The 17,654-nt window shown below is 36.6% G+C and overlaps 1 protein-coding gene across 7 annotated transcripts in view; it reads right to left on the bottom strand.

Annotated features, from left to right (window-relative positions):
- TMEM117 (transmembrane protein 117) overlaps positions 1–17,654 on the bottom strand; it is a 564,266-nt gene that overhangs the window by 109,606 nt on the left and 437,006 nt on the right.

The following is a 17,654-nucleotide window of genomic DNA, read 5'->3' as shown; positions in this document are numbered from 1 at the left end:
GCTACACAGATAATAAAGAATCAGATTAACAAGACACCACAAAAGGAAAGTAGTAAGTGCCAGTAACAACCCCAAAGAAATTGAGATCTGTGAACTATCTGACAGAGAATTCAAAACAATCATATTAAAGAAGATCAATGGGATGGAAAAGGAAACAGACAACTAAAGGAAATCAGAAAAAGAATGCATGAACAAAATTAGAAGTTAATAAAAAACAGAAACCATAAAAAAAACCCAGAAATCCTGGATTGAAGAATATAATAACAGAACTGAAAAAATTCAAAAGAGAGTTATAATATCATATTTAATCATGCAGAAAAAAAATATCAAACTTAAAGACAGGTCACATGAAATTAGCCAGTTATAGGAATGACAATGGAAAAAGAGTAAAGACAGTATACTAGGCCAAGTGGCTCATGCCTGTAATCCTAGCACTTTGGGAGGTCAAGGCAGGTGGATTGCTTGAGGTCAGGAGTTCGAGACCAGCCTGGGCAACACAGTGAAACCCTGTCTCTTAGAAAAAAAGAAAAATCAGCCAGGCATAGTGGCCTGCACCTGCAGTCCCAGCTACTCGGGGGGCTGAGGCAGGAGAATCACTTGAGCCCATGAGGCAAAGGTTGCAGTGAGCCAAGATCACACCACTGAACTCCAGTCTGGGTGACAGAGCAAGACCCTCTCTCAAAAAAATAAATAAATTCAATATATATAGAAAGAGAGAATACTAACCTATGGGTACCATCAAGATAATAAATACATGATTTATGAAAGTCACAGGAGAAGAGAGAAAGAAAGAAACAGAAGGCTTAAAGAAATAATGCCTGAAAACTTCCCAGAGGGATACAGACATCCAAATTCATGAAGCTCAAATAATCTAAAGAAGGACCCATTCAGAGAATATTTTTCTGAGACACATTACAGTAGTTCCCCTATATCTGTGGTTTCACTTTCAATGCTTTCATTTACCTACAGTAAGTCAACCACAGTTTGAAAATACTAGATGGAAAATTCCAGAAATAAACAATTCACAAGTTTTACATTGCATTCTGTTCTGAGCAGAGTGATGAAATCTTACTCTATCCTGCTCTTTCTTGTCCAGGATGTGGATTATCCCTTTTTTCAGCATACTGACACGGAGTATGCTACCAGTCATTTAGTCACTTAGTAGCCATCTGTTATCAGATTGACTGTTGTGGTATTGCAGTTTTCCTTGTGTTCAAGTAATACTTATTTTACTTAATAATGGCTCCAAAGCACAAGAGTAGTGATCCTGGAAATTTGGATATGCCAAAGAGAAGCCATCAAGTGAAAAGGTGAAAGCTCTTGACTTAATAAAGAAAGAAAAAAATGGTATGCTGAGTTTCCCAAGATCCACGGTAAGAACAAATCTTCTACCCATGAAATTAAGAAGAAAAAATGTAAATTCATACTAGTTTTGCTGTTGCACCTCAGACTGCAGAAGTTATGGTCACAATGTGTGATAAGCAAAGATGGAAAAGGCATTAAATTTGTTTGTAGAAGACATGAAGAGAAACAGGTTCCAACTGATGGCAATTGGATTCAGTACTATCCACAGTTCAGGCACCCACTGTGAGGAATGTATTCCTCACAGATAGAGAGGGAATACTTTATGATCAAATTGACAAAAGTCTTAAACAAAGAGGGAAACTTTAAAGCACCAAGAGAAAAGAGACTCATCACAAAGAAGGATACTCCGATAAAACTATTGCTGAACATCTCAATAAAAAACCTTGAAAATCAAGAGAGAGTGGAATGATATATTCAAAGTGTTGAGGAAACGAAGAGTTAAGATAGAATACTGTATCCAACAAGGCTGTCTTTCAGAAATGTAGGAGAGAGAAGGAGTTTTCCACAGAAGCTGAGGCTAAGGGAATTCATTGCCACTAGATCTGACTTTTAAAAGAATGCTAAAGGTAGAACCTAATGCTAAATTGAACTGAAAAGATGCTAATTGACAAAATAAAAATATCTGAATATATAAAATTCACTAGTAGTTAAAAATACAGTCAAGTTCAGAATATTGCAATAGTTGTATATAAACCACTTATAACTTTAGAGTAAAGTGGGGTGGGGGAGGGGGGAGAGATAGAGTTAGGAGATATACCTAATGTAAATGACGAGTTAATGGGTGCAGCACACCAACATGGCACAGGTATATATATGGAACAAACCTGCACATTGTGCACATGTACCCTAGAACTTAAAGCATAAAAAAAGTATTAAAATAACTATAGATACACTAATTTGTTAAAGATATACAATCTAAAGAGATGCAGAGTGTGACATCAATAGCATAAAATGTTGACTGGGGAGTAAAAATGTAGCATGTTTGTATGCAAGTGAAGTCAAGTTCTTATCAACTTAAAATGGAATGTTATAAGATCATTTATGCAAGCCTCATTGTAACCACAAAGAAAAAACCTCTAGTAGATACACAAAAGACAAAAAGAAAGGAATTGAAATATAGGATTTTAGAAAATCATCAAAATACAAAGGAATACAGCAGGAGACAAGGAAAGGAACAGAAGAATAGCAAAACATTTTAAAAAGTGGAAGTCATAAGTCTTTACCTATCAATAATTAGTTTAAATATAAATGGATTATATATATATATATATTTCTTTTTTTTTTTTTTCTTTTTTTTTTTGAGACGGAGTCTCGCTCTGTCGCCGGGGCTGGAGCGCAGTGGCCGGATCTCAGCTCACTGCAAGCTCCGCCTCCCGGGTTCACGCCATTCTCCTGCCTCAGCCTCCTGTGTAGCTGGGACTACAGGCGCCCGCCACCTCGCCCGGCTAGTTTTTTGTATTTTTTTTAGTAGAGACGGGGTTTCACCGTGTTCGCCAGGATGGTCTCGATCTCCTGACCTCGTGATCCGCCCGTCTCGGCCTCCCAAAGTGCTGGGATTACAGGCTTGAGCCACCGCGCCCGGCCGGATTATATTCTTTCATCTTAAAATGCAGAGTGACTGAATAGATTCAAGAAGCAAAAACTAGAGTCCATTATATGCTTCCTATAAGATCATCATCAGTTTAGTCTTAAGGACACTCATATGCTGAAATGCAGGAATGGGAAAAGATATTCTAATCAAATAGTAACCAAAAGACAGCAGGGGTGGATATATTTAAATGAGACAGAATGGACTTTCAGTCAAAATCTGTTACAAGAAACAAAGAAGGTCATTATGTAATAAAAAAGGTCAATATATAAAGAGAATGTAACAATTTCAAATATATATGTATCCAGTACCAGGGCATCTAAACTACTAACAGAACTGAAAACAAGAGACAGCAATACAGTAATAATAGGGGACTTCAATTTCTATTTGCAACAATGAATAGATCACACAGATCAAAATCAACAACGAAACAATGGACTTGAATAACACCATACGCCAAATGACTAACAAATATATTCAAAACATTCCATCTGAAGCAGCGAAGTGAACTTTCTTCACCAGCACACATGGAACATTCTTCAGGATAAGATCATATGTTAAACCACAAAACAGAGATTAAAAATTTTTTAAAGATTGAAATCATCTCAAGTATCTTTTCTGACCACAATGGTATGAAACCAGAATCAATAACAGGAAGATTCTGTAAAATTCACAAGCAAATGAAAATTAAACAACATGCAACCTGGACAACCAATGGGTCAAAAAAGAAATCAGAAGGGAAATCAAAAGTATCTTGACACAACAAAAAATAAAAACAGAACATACCCAAACTGATAGGATGCAGTAAATACAGTTCTAAGAGGGAAGTTTATAATAACAACTGCCTATAATAAGAATAAAGAAAGATTCCAAGATAAAACACTAAATTTTATACCTCAAGGAACTAGGAAAAGAAGAACAAACTAATGCCAAAGTTAGTGGAAGATAGGATGTAACAAAGATCAGAGCAAAAATAAATCAAATAGAGACTAAAAAAACAATGAAATACCAACAAAGCCAAAACGTGGTTTTTTGAAAAGATAAACAAAATTGATAAATTTTTAGCCATACCAACCAAGAAAAAATAAGGGACTCAAATAAAAATATAAATAAAAGGGAAGACATTAGAACTGATACCACAGAAATACAAAGGGTCATAAGAAACTACTCTGAATAATAATATTCCAAGAAATTGGACAACCTGTAATAAGGATAAATTCCTAAAAATATACAAGTTACCAAGACTGAATAATGAAGAAGCAGAAAACCTGAACAGACCGATCATTAGTAAGTGATTGAATCAGTAATCAAAAACCTCTAAAGAAAAGTCCAAAACCTGATAGCTTCACAAGTGAATTATATCAGAGATTTAAAGAGGAATTATTATCAATCATTTTCAAATTCTTCTAAAAATTCAGAAGGAGAGGATACCTCCAAACTCATTTTAAGAAGCTAGCATTATTGTGATACTAAAGCCAGATATGGATACTATAGAAAAAGAAAACTATAGGTCAATATTCCTAATGAATATAAATGCAAACATTTTTAAGAAAATGTTATCAAGCCACATTAATAGTACTTTAAATGAATACCATGATCAAATGACATTTATCCTTGGGAAGCAAGGATATGTTAGCTTACACAAATCAAAAAATGTGACGCATCACATTAAGAGAATAAAGGATACAAAGCATATGATCATCTCAAATGCAGAGAAAGCATTTGATAAAATTCAACATTATTCCATGATAAAAACTCTCAACTAATTAGGTATAGAAGAAATGTACCTCAACGGAACTAAGGCTATATATAACAACCTCACAACCAACATCGTACTTAACAGTGAAAAGATGAAAGCTTTTACTGTAAGATCAGGAAGAAGAAAAGATGCCCACTCTCATCATTTCTATTTAACATGGTACTGAAAGTTTAGTCAGAGCAATTAGACAAGAAAATGAAATAAAAGATATCCAATTCAGAAGGGAAAAAGTTAAACTGTTTCTGATTGCAGATAACATGATCTTACATACAGGAAACCCTAAAGACTCCACAAAAAAACAAAACAAAACAAAACTGTTACAACTAATAAACAAATTGAGTAAAGTTGCAGGACAAAAAATCAACATACAAAAGTTAGCTGTGTTTCTACATACTAATAGTAAGTCATCTAAAAGAGAATCAAAACAATCTCATTTACAAAAGAATAACAAAGAATAAAATTCTTGGGAATAAATTTAAAAGAGGTAAAAGATCTGTACACTGAAAATTGTAAGATGTTAATGAAAGAAACTGAAGAAGAGAGAAAAAAATGGAATACTTCCTATCTTCAGAGATGGGAATACTTAATACTGTTAAAATGTCCATATTACCTAAACAAATCTTCAGATTCAATGTAATTCCTATAAAAATTCCAATGTCATTTTTTCAAAGAAATCAGAAAAACTTTTCTAAAATTAATATAAAACTATAGAAGATGGTGAATAGCCAAATGAATCTTGGGAAAGTAGAGCAGGGCCAGGCACAGTAGCTTGTGCCTATAACATCAGTGCTTTGGGAGACCAAGGTAGGAGGATCTCTTGAGACTGGAAGTTCCAGACCACCCTGGTAACATAGTGAGATCTCATTTTTATATTAAAAAATTAATAACTAGCTGGGTATGATGGTGCATGCTTATAGCCCCAGCAACTCCAGAAGCTGAGGTGGGAGGATTATTTGAGTCCAGGAGTTTGAGTTTGCAGTGAGCTATAACTAAGCCATTGCACTGCAGCTCCAGTGACAGAGAGAGACACTTGTCCTTAAAAAATAAAAAAGAACAAAACTGGAGGCGTCACACCTTCTGATTTCAAATTATGTTACAAAGCTATAGTAATCAAAACAGTATGCTACTGGCATAAAAAAAGAGATACATAGACCAATAGAACAGAGAGCCAGAAATAAACCCATACATAGACAGTCAACTAATCTTTGACAAAAGCACTAAGAATACAAACAGAATGGCATTGTGATAAATGAATATCCATATGCAAAATAAAGAAATCAGACTGCTACCTCATACACAAATATTAACTCAAAATGGATTAAAGACTTAAATGTAAGGCCTGAAAACATAAAACTCTTGTAAGAAAACAGGGGAAAAGCTCCTTGACATTCGTATTGGCAATGATTTGTTTTGGATATGACATCAAAAGCAGAGGCAAAAAATAAAAAATAAGAAAATGGGATAATATCAAAGTAAGAAACTTATGCACTGCAAAAGAAACAATCTGACAAGGGGTTAATATTAAAAATATATAAGGAACTCATATAAGTTAATAGCAAAATATGAAATAACCTGGTTAGAAAATGGGCAAGGGATGTGAATAAACATTCCTCCAAAGAAAACATACAAATGCCCAACAGGTGTATTTAAAGGTGCTTTATCTCACTAATCATCTGGGAAATGCAAATTAAAACTACAATGACATATCACTGTTAGAATGGCTATTATCAAAAAGACAAGTGGTAACAAGTGTTGGTGATGGTGTTAAGAAAAGGGATCTCTAGGCTGGGCGCGGTGGCTGTAATCACAGCACTTTGGGAGGCTGAGGCAGGTGGATCACGAAGGAGTTCAAGACCATCCTGGCCAACATAGTGAAACCCTGTCTCCACCAAAACTACAAAAAATTAGCTGGGTATGGTGATGGGCGCCTGCAACCCCAGCTACTCAGGAGGCTGAGGCAGGAAAATCACTTCAACCTGAGAGGCGGAGGTTGCAGTGAGCTGAGATTGTGCCACTGCACTCCAGCCTAGGCAACAGAGTGAGACTCCATCTCAAAAAAAAAAGAAAGAAAGAAAGAAAAAGAAAAAGAAAAGAAAAGAAAACAGATCCCTTTTACATTGTTAGTAGGAATGGGAATGTAAATTGATTCAGAAGTATGCAAACAGTAAGGAGGTTCTTCAAAAAATAAAAAATCGAACTACTATACAATCCAGCAATTCCACTTCTGAATATATATCTAAAGGCAATTAAGTCAGTATCTTGATTAGATATCTGCACTCTCTTGTCCATATCATCATTATTCACAATAGACAAGATGTAGAACAACCTAAGTACCTGTTAATGGATGAATGAAGAAAGAAAATGTTACACATACATACACAGACATGCACACAGACACACACACACACACACACACACAATGGGATAGCATTCAGTCTTAAAAGAGACGAAATCTTTCCGTTTGCAACAACATGGATGCACCTGAAGAACATTATGCTAAATGAAATAAGCCAGATATAGAAAGACCCATACTGTATGGTATCACTTACATGTGATATCTGAAAAAGTAGAACTCATAGAAGCAAAGAGTAGAAGAACAGTTATCAGGGATTAAGAGTGGGGAAAACTGAGAGATGTTGTTTGACGTGTACAAACTTTCAGTTATAAAAAGAATAGGTTCTGAGGATCTAATGTCCAGCATGGATGACTATAATTAATAATACTGAAGTTTTACTTGAAATTCACTAGCAAGGTAGGTATTGAGTGTCTTCACCACATGCGTACATACATGTACACACAATGGTAACTATGTATGATGACTATGTTCATTAATTTGATTGTGTTGATATATGCATAGGTATATAAAATCATGTTCTGTACTTTAAACATATACAGTTTTGTTAATTATACCTCAATAAAACTGAAAAAGGGAGTAATTCTTATTCATGCTAATAATCTCATTGTGAATAAAGTTATTAAAATTAGTAATTAAAACTTTTTTTTATAATTTGATAAGTACTTTGGTAATTAGAATTTATCGTAACATTTTGTGTGAGAGATTCCTGAGGCCAAATCAGCACCAATTCACCTCTTGGATGTTTTCATTATTTGATATATTTATATAAAATAAAATACTCTTTCTAAGAGCTCTTGATAAGTGGTTTTCCGGCTTTATAATGTACTTCCATTTTGACAAAGGGTATTGCTACAGATCTCAGGAAACAGTTACTGGTAACATCTTATTACTCCAAAGGGAAATTAAAGGAGGTATTCTGTCTGATATTTAATATTTAATTCTCCAAAAGGAATAAAAATGGAAATCATTAAATATGAATGCATACAGCTCAGAGAAAAAGACCTAAAAATAAAATCTCAAGAGAATGGAAAAAAGAAAAGAGGGAGCAAAATACTTTTTAATTGGTCATATCACCTCCAAAATTATGCTTAGTGCCTTATGTAGATATAACTGCAGATGCAAATGTATTGCATACCATTTGTTTTTCTGAGCCATTTCTTGTAAAATTGATAGACTTTACCATGCTACGATAATTTAGCCAAAACCATTAGTTTGAAAGAGCCAGAGCTCAGTTAGTTGGGTTATATAAAGAGTCACTTTTCTGTAAAACTGTCATGAAGGAAAGAGTAATAATAGCAAATTACTGTTTCAGACATATGGCACTTAAGCCAAGCACTGGTATAAGGTCTTTATACAAATTAACTGCAAATTAACTTACGTAATGTTTACTACTACCCCAATATCATCCCACCCAATTTAAAAGTACTGAAACTGAATCACAGAAAGTTTCAATAACTAAACCAAACTTATAACACATACTTTAAAAATTATATAACATATAAGATAGAAATGATGTAAGATGGTTCAAGTCCAGGCTGACTCATGACAGTTTTTGTCATAAGCACTGCACTGCAATGCCTCTCATAGGAAGCACTTGAATATTACCCTCCTGTTATTATGTTTGTAGCCAGGATTTCATTCCTTTTCATTTTTCATTATAAGTATACTATTGTAAAATCATCATCCAGAAGTACTTAACATTGAAAAGTAAAGCTGACAGAGACTGTCAAGGACTGGCAGGGAACAGTTAAAAAAAATTTTCATGGCAGTGAAAATGGAACTTCATGGATGTTGGCCATCAATGCACCATTCTTGGGTTTTTCTTTAACCAATATGGTGGAAAGGGTGTTTAATCTGGACCATACTTCTTGGGAAGGGGGTTCAATTTCTCTTTTCAAGTAGTATCCAATTAAACAATTATCTGGATTATTTTCCTTTCAGGCTGCAGCCACTGCCAACATGACACCCTGGCTCATCAATTCTACCCCCTCTGGTTTCTGACCACTAGTCAAATGGAAAGAACTCATACATAATTATCAGCTTCAGTGGCTGGAATCTTCATTATCATGATTCCATATTTCCAGTTAGTCTATTTCCTTTTCCTCAATTGTTGCTAATACCTCTTACGTTAACAGAAATTAGCATGTGAAACTAAGAAGGGTTAACAGAGCTTTTATAACCCAATGGTTCCTAACCTCTGGGGTGGGCTCCTGAGAATCACTGAGTTGTTGCTAAAGAAGTGTGAATGCATATGTGAACTAAGATGTCGGTAAAGTGAACAAATAAACTGCTTCCATAGAGGTTAGGCCACCTGCTTGTGTCACAGAGGCTGCCAGTTACAGAACTGATGAGCATTTATATCTACTGACACTAAGGATTTGCTTTGTAGTAGAGTTCAAGTTTTATAATAGACCACTTTTTCTGTTCAGCTAAAAATCTGCAGAAATTCTCAAAAATGTAATATCATCTTGATACCATTTGTTGGAAACATCCATTTTAGAGCCTACTCAATTGTTTACTATATATGGGATTAGAGACATAGTAGCACATGTAAATAAATCCAGATAATCTCCCAAAACAAGGTTTAATTCATAGTCTTAACTGCTCCTTTATTCTAACTCCTGGGTTTTCTAAAATACGGAACTTTTACTTTAGGTATCTAAATTTATGGATATTGTTTTCTTTCATTCATTACCACTTAAGATAGACTTCTTGAGTAGTCAGCCTGAAAGCAGTCATTAAATCAAAGAGAGAAGGCCGGGCGCGGTGGCTCAAGCCTGTAATCCCAGCACTTTGGGAGGCCGAGACGGGTGGATCACAAGGTCAGGAGATCGAGACCATCCTGGCTAACCCGGTGAAACCCCGTCTCTACTAAAAAATACAAAAAACTAGCCGGGCGAGGTGGCGGGCGCCTATAGTCCCAGCTACTCGGGAGGCTGAGGCAGGAGAATGGCGTGAACCCGGGAGGCGGAGCTTGCAGTGAGCTGAGATCCGGCCACTGCACTCCAGCCTGGGTGACAGAGCGAGACCCCGTCTCAAAAAAAAAAAAAAAAAAAAAAAATCAAAGAGAGAAGTGGCATTAGGTTTAGATAGTTCACAAAGGGCTACTCATTTATGGTGGTTAACTATCATGCAATTTAATTTTCATTACACTGGTAGCAAAAATGCGCAGAATTACCTAATATAAGATGATTGCCAAAATTTGATGATTTTTTTCTATCAAAAATAGAAACTTCATGTGATTCGACATAATAAATATGTTTTATGTGTTTTAATACATTAACTATTATTCATGTTCTAAATGTTTATAATCTGATTCCAGTCATGAATATCATATTCCTTATGTTCATGTTGCACAGTTACTATGAAATCTTAAGGGAAATAAAAATAACTTTTATTTCTTTTTACAATACTAATGTTAAAATGTTGGAGTGCAACCAAAAAAAGCCACATAATGCATCTGTTTCTTACAGAAAAATAAAAGTCTGTGAATCTTATTAAAATGGAAAGGTTTAAAGTTAACACTACAATAAAAGAATGCATGAAGCGGGATAGCAAACTTAATTTTACAATTAAATTATGATATAGTCTCACATATGAAAATGCTAAATACATGAAACAAAATGTGGCATTACAATGGAATTTAAAACCATTAAATGTCCTAATTTCTAACCATGTTATTTATGAGAAAAAAATAAAACAGGCAAAAAGCAGAAGAATGCTTTCCTTCATTTTTCACTGCAAAACCAAGAATCAGTTCAAACATTCAGTTGACTGTGAACACTAAGTACCAGCACACTGAAGTCACAGATGGCCATGAAAGAATGCCAACACTTTTCATTTTGCTTGTTTTAATGATCAATATTGCCACTGCAACTCTGTAAGAAAAGCAATCACCACTCATGTACTCAAGCCAGTTTATCCTGAAATATGTGGGTTTACGGAACCCTGAAGCCCAGTGATGAGGTCAACGTTGCTGTTTAGGAAGTGGGGAAGGAAGTGATTTAGTTCCCTTCTGGTTTCCTACTCTTGAGATGGGGAAACGTCAAGGGAGCACAAAGGTAATGTTTGCCAAGTGACCTAGTGAAAGAGTACAGCTTTTCCATATGGCTTTCAGTAAGTAAATGCTGCTGCTGGTTTTTGGCCAACCTGAACACATTTGTTAAGATAGCATCCTTGAGAATGGAGATGAAGTTACGAACTTATCTTGTTTGTGGCTCCATTGAGATCCGGAGTCTGTAAAGGAAATTACTAGACTCTAATATTGTCCATTAAAATACACTTTTACGTGCTACTTATCTTTGTATATCTCTATTACTTCAACAAGAAAAGAACCCTGAGCACAGCAGCACCTCAAAAGTGTAAACAAAATAAAAAGAAGGAAACAACTTGGTAACACTTGTTCTTGACAGGCCATAAAAGAGGTGGCTGAAAAGATACCTCTGGGTTGGAGCATTTGATCATTCAGGTTGTAATGTATGTGAACAGTGTCCCAGCGTCCTAATCTATGTAATAACAATGTCCCCTGGAGTTCTGCAGTGCCCAGTCACTGCAACTATGTTGGACCCCGCACATTGGCAATCTCTATATAAAAAGTGATGATTGAAATAATTGTATTTATTGTAGTGGCTGGAATTCCACTACCTATATCCGAAGGATGTTAGTTTACTGAGAGGCGCTTAAAAGTAGCTTATTGGTATAGAACATAGTTAATCTTGGTTAGGAAGAACCATTTTAGTTTCTCTTGTTTCACAGTTTTGGGGTGTAGAATAAAAAATAGGAAAAAAAAATACCTAGTAGACTGCAAAGCCATTAGGAGATGGCCTATGCCATTTATTATTGATTACCAATGACTGGTACATTGCTGCTGCTTAACAACTAGTTGAATGAATAAATTCATCTATTTGACCTGAGGTGGAAAATGTTCATCCTTTATCATCCACCAAGCTCAGATGCTACTGCAAATAGTGGTACATTCCTCTTTACAAAGCAAAGAGGTCTATGCCTTGCAAAACTAGGTTACATGGACCTAATGGGCATGTTAATCCTGTGTGTCTCTTAGTTAACTCACCAGCCCAATTTTTCTTACTACTGAATTACCTTGTACATGCTAAATAATTCACCAGTTCAACAGAGGGAAATTGTATTAGTCTGTTTTCACACTGCTACTAAAGACATACCAGGGACTGGACAGAAAAAGAGATTTAATTGGATTTAGAGTTCCACATGGCTGGGGAGGCTTCAGAATCATGGCGGGAGGTGAAATGTAGTTTTTGTTTGTTTGTTTGTTTTTTGAGACGGAGTCTCACACTGTCACCAGGCTGGAGTGCAGTGGCATGATCTGGGCTCACTGAAACCTCCACTTCTTGGGTTCAAGCAATTCTCCTGTCTCAGCCTCCCGAGTAGCTGGGACTACAGGCACACACCACCATGCCCAGCTAATTTTTGTATTTTTAGTAGAGATAGGGCTTCACCATGTTGGCCAGGATGGTTTCCATCTCTTGACCTCATGATCTGCCTGCCTTGGCCTCCCAAAGCGCTGGGATTACAGGTGTGAGCCACCACACCCGGCCAAAAGGCACTTATTACATGGCAGCAGCAAGAGAAAAATGAGAAAGACACGAAAGTGGAAACTCTGATAAACACATCAGATCTCGTGAGACGTATTTACCCTATCATGACAGTAGCACAGGAAAGAACAGCCCCCATGATTCGATTACCTCCCCCTGGGTCTCTCCCACAACATGTGGGAATTCTGGGAGCTACAATTCAAGTTGAGATTTGAGTGGGGACACAGCCAACCCATATCATTCTGCCACTGGCTCCTGCCAATCTCATGTCCTCAAATTTCAAAACCAATCATGCCTTCCCAACAGTCTCCCAAAGTCTTAACTCTTTAACCCAGAAGTCCACAATGTAAAGTCTCATCTGAAACAAGGCCAGTCCCTTCCATCTATGAGCCTGTAAAATCAAAAGCAAGCTAGTAACTTCCTAGATACAATGGGGGTACAGGTATTTGTTAAATACAGCTGTTCCAAATGGAAGAAATTGGCCAAAACAAAGGGGTTGCAGAGGCCATGCAAGTCCAAAATTCAGTGGGGCAGTCAAATTTTAAAACTTCAAAATGATCTCCTTTGACTCCAAGTCTCACATTCAGGTCACGCTGATGCAAGAGGTAGGTTCCCATGGTCTTGGGCAGCTCCACTCCTGTAGCTTTGGAGTGGACAGACTCTCTTTTGGATGCTTTCATGGGCTGGCATTCAGTGTTTGTGGCTTTTCCAGGAGCATGTTGCAAGCTGTTGGTGGGTCTACAATTCTGGGGTCTGGAGGACTGTGGCCCTCTTCTCACAGCTCCACAAGGCAGTGCCCCAATAGGGCCTCTGTGTGGGGGCTCTGACCCCACATTTCCCTTCTGCACTGCCCTAGCAGAGGTTCTCCAAGAGGGCCTCGCCCCTGCAGCAAACTTTTGCCTGGGAATCCAGGCATTTCCATACATCTTCTGAAATCTAGGCAGAAGTTCCCAAACCTCAATTCTTGACTTCTGTGTACCCACAGGCTCAACACCATGTGGAAGCTGCCAAGGTCTGGGGTTTCCACCCTCTGAAGCTACAGCCTGAGCTGGACATTGGCCCCTTTCAGTCATGGCTGGAGTGGCTGGGACACAGGGCACCAAGTCCCTAGGCTGCAAACAGCATGGGGACCCTAGGCCCAGCCAACGAAACCACTTTCCTCCTGGGCTTCCGGACCTGTGATGGGGGTGCTGCTGTGAAGGTCTCTGACATGGCCTGGAGATATTTTACACATGGTCTTGGGGATTCACATTAGGCTCCATGCTACTTATGCAAATTTCTGCAGCTGGCTTGAATTTCTCGCCAGAAAATGGGTGTTTCTCTTCTATCACATAGTCAGGCTGCAAATATTGCAAACTTTTATGCTCTGCTTCCCTTATAAAACTGAATGCCAAGTCACTTCTTGAATGCTTTGCTGCTTAGAAATTTCTTCTGCAGACACCCTAAATAATCTTTCTCAAGTTTAAAGTTCCATAGATCTCTAGGGCAGGGGCAAAATGCTGCCAGTCTCTTTGCTAAAACATAACAAGAGTCACCTTTACTCCAGTTCCCAACAAGTTCTTCACCTCCACCTGGACCTTACTGTCCATATCACTATCAGCATTTTGGGCAAAGCCATTCAATAAGTCTCTAAGAAGTTCCAAACTTTCCCATATTTTCCTGTCTTCTTCTTCTGAGCCCTCCAAACTGTTCCAACCTCTGCCTGTTACTCAGTTCCAAAGTCACTTCCACATTTTTGGGTATCTTTTCAGCAACATCCCACTCTACTGGTACCAATTTACTGTATGATGGCAACAAGAAAAAAATGAGAAAGAAGCAAAATCAGAAACCCCTGATAAACCCATCAGTTCTTGTGAGACTTATTCACTGTTATGAGAATAGCAAGGGAAAGATCGGCCCCCATGATTCAATTACCTCCCCTCGGATCCCTCCTACAACATGTGGGAATTCCAGGAGCTACAATTCAAGTTGACATTTGGGTGGGGACACAGCCAAATCATATCAGAAATATACAAAATATTCTCTATTAATCATTACCCCAGGAATAAAATATTACTGCAAGATTGGTAACAAAATCATAATAAAGATATTGCAATAGATTAATGCCCATTAATATAGACAATGCCAGGAAGAACTATATCCATTATTATTCATTTAGTGAAAATAAAATGATACCTACAATACTCCAAACATTGTCTCGACTTTTAAAAATGCAAAGTAGAATATTCTTAACTAACTGTATCAAGTTGCATCTTTTACCTGTTGTTAAAAGTACTTTAAAAAAGAAAAGAAAAAGTAGGATGATGTCAAATGGCAGTGAACAGGACAAAAGCATGTTTTATTTGATTTCTAAATAGGATGAATTTATATACTGGATTAAAAATAAGGTTCTGATAAAATTTTGTGACTTTGATGAAGACAAAGTGTTTACATAAATCAAGGCTAAGAACAACAGTATGTTTGAGTTGCATCTCAAACATCTCTTGAAGAGGATATATCATCATGAGACTTTCCACCAAGAAACATATTTTGATAACTCCCCATAAGTACCCCCAAAAGAGACAATGTTTTCCATGATAAGGGCCGCATGACACAATGGCTAGGAAGGCAGATATTATAAACATAAAATAATTTTCTGTTGTGAAAGAAAACTATAAAATAAACAGAAGTAACACAAAAAAAATCCCTGAAATTATACACATATATTTAAAGGATGTAATGTCTTGCCACAATGAAAGATCAAAAAATTAATATTAAGATTCATATAGGACACATTTCACTCTTAAATTCTAAGGCGAAAGATTCTTTAAAGCATCTAATGCTTTATTACTGTAGAAATATACTTAGTTTCTCTTGGGAACTTGTGAATATGCTGACTTATTTAAGACTAATTCAGGAAAAACTGCAGAAACCACCATACGTCACTCAAAAATAAGGAAAATGCATGATAGCACTTGTGATCGGGGGACCCACTTATCAGCCTGATTGAGTTAAGAACTGATTGTTGGCATTTTAAAGGCAAATCATCAACCTTGTTTGGTAAACCCAGTGGAGAATTTTAAAGCTATATAAAAAGTGTAATTTCATCAAAATTTAGAAATTCTCTTAACAGAAAATGTTACTTCAGGTAATGTAAAAGATTGGAAAATAGGATTGCTTTTTGAATTTGAAAGTTATATTGTCATGTAGGCAAGGGCACAGAGAATTCAGGAAACATTTTTTGAGCAACTTCCATGATAAACACACATAGCTAAAATATAGAGACATGGGCATGACCTCTGCCCTTAAGTAACTTGCTGTCAATTGAAGGATGCCAATATATACACAACTAATCATACCTCAGGAAAAAAAATGATGTTATACAAGTTTCTAAGAATATCTGATTGATTTTTATCCATGTATGAAGGGTGGCTGAGAGTTCTGATTATATTAGACCTAAAAGATGAATAAATTTCCACAGTGGAAAGGATACTGCAGGCAGGAAGATAAATTTGAAAGGAAAATTGAAATTGTAGTGGGTGGGTAGTAAAACATTGGAGAAGAATGGCAGATATTTCCACAGTTTCTAGACTATGTGAATAAAAGAACTGTGAAACCATTAACTGAACTGGGAAACTGGAAAGAAAATAGAAACAAAATATGAATTTGGTTTTGCACTGATTGTTAAATTTAAGAACTGGCAGGACATCTATATAGGGATTAACAACAGTCAGCTGGAGATAGGAATCTAGACCAAGAAAAGATCAGGGCCTGAATTTTGAATCTTTCAAATAAAAGTTAAAGTCATAATGATGAATGAATTTTTCAGGTAAAAAAATAAAAATAAAAAGTGTATACAGGGGAAAACAAACATAGAATATTGAATATTACTGCTTTTTATGGTGTATTCAGAGACAGATTGAGACTAATACGGTGTAGCCAGGGATAGCTTAAGAAATCCAGAGAAAACCAGTAAAAAGCTAGCGAAGGAGAGAATTTCAGGAACAAACTAGTGGCCAAAAACTCCAAAAACCATATAGAGGTTTTACAGGATAAAGACTAAAGATGGACCACTGTTGAAGACATTTCCTTCCTCAACACAAGATTGTTTTGAAAATTGTAGGCTGAACACGGTGGCTCATGCCTGTAATCCCAGCACTTTGGGAGGCCCGGGTGGGTGGATCACCCGAGTTCAGGAGTTCAAGACCAGCCTGGGCAACACAGTGAAACCCTGTCTCTACTAAAATACAAAAAACTAGGCGGGCATGGTGGCATGCGCCTGTAATCTCAGCTTCTCAGGAGTCTGAGGCAGGAGAATCGCTTGAACCTGGGATGCGGAGGTTGCAATGAGCCGAGATTATGCCACTGTATTACAGCCTGCGCAACAGAGCAAGACTCCATCTGCACAAAAAAAAAAAAAAAAAAAAAAAATTGCAAACTTGGATGTAAATATAGTTTCAGATATTTTCCTTGTAAATTCAGATATGGGCTTAATTTGTGTTCTGCTCCCAGGGTCTCTCTTGGTACGGGGGAAGAGAAAAAAAATTATTTGGATAATTTATTTTAAAAAATTTGGCTGCAACTGGCCAAGTAATTTACAACTTTATTACAGTTTACCCAAATATCAGAAGCAAAGGTATTTAGTACTTTAATTTTCCATTATGTTCATGAATGGAGAAGGGCATTCAAAACTCATCCAGGCATATTAAAAAGCTACCTAATATCAAGTCATTCTACTTTGTAAAAACATATTTCTCAGTCATAGCTTTTGACTTTGACTTTATCATTTCCTTATTAAGAGAAAGTAGTTGGCATTAATATTTTGAGGAACAATTATATATGGGCACAAAATTATAAGACACAAATACATCTACTCTTGAGCACTTTATAACATAATTAGGGAAATGGGCTATAATTTAATTAGGTAGAGAAGACGATCATGTACTTCTAACTGTAATGAGGAATAAACGAAAGTCTCAAGAAGGCACTAAAATTATCCATTGCCTTGAAGAAAGAGCAAATAAAATCAAGAGAAAG

This window comes from Macaca mulatta, chromosome 11, assembly GCF_049350105.2.
Source record: "Macaca mulatta isolate MMU2019108-1 chromosome 11, T2T-MMU8v2.0, whole genome shotgun sequence".
NCBI lineage: Eukaryota > Metazoa > Chordata > Mammalia > Primates > Cercopithecidae > Macaca > Macaca mulatta.
Note: the sequence above shows the minus strand (reverse complement) of the source record. Positions and strands in the feature narration are given on the sequence as shown.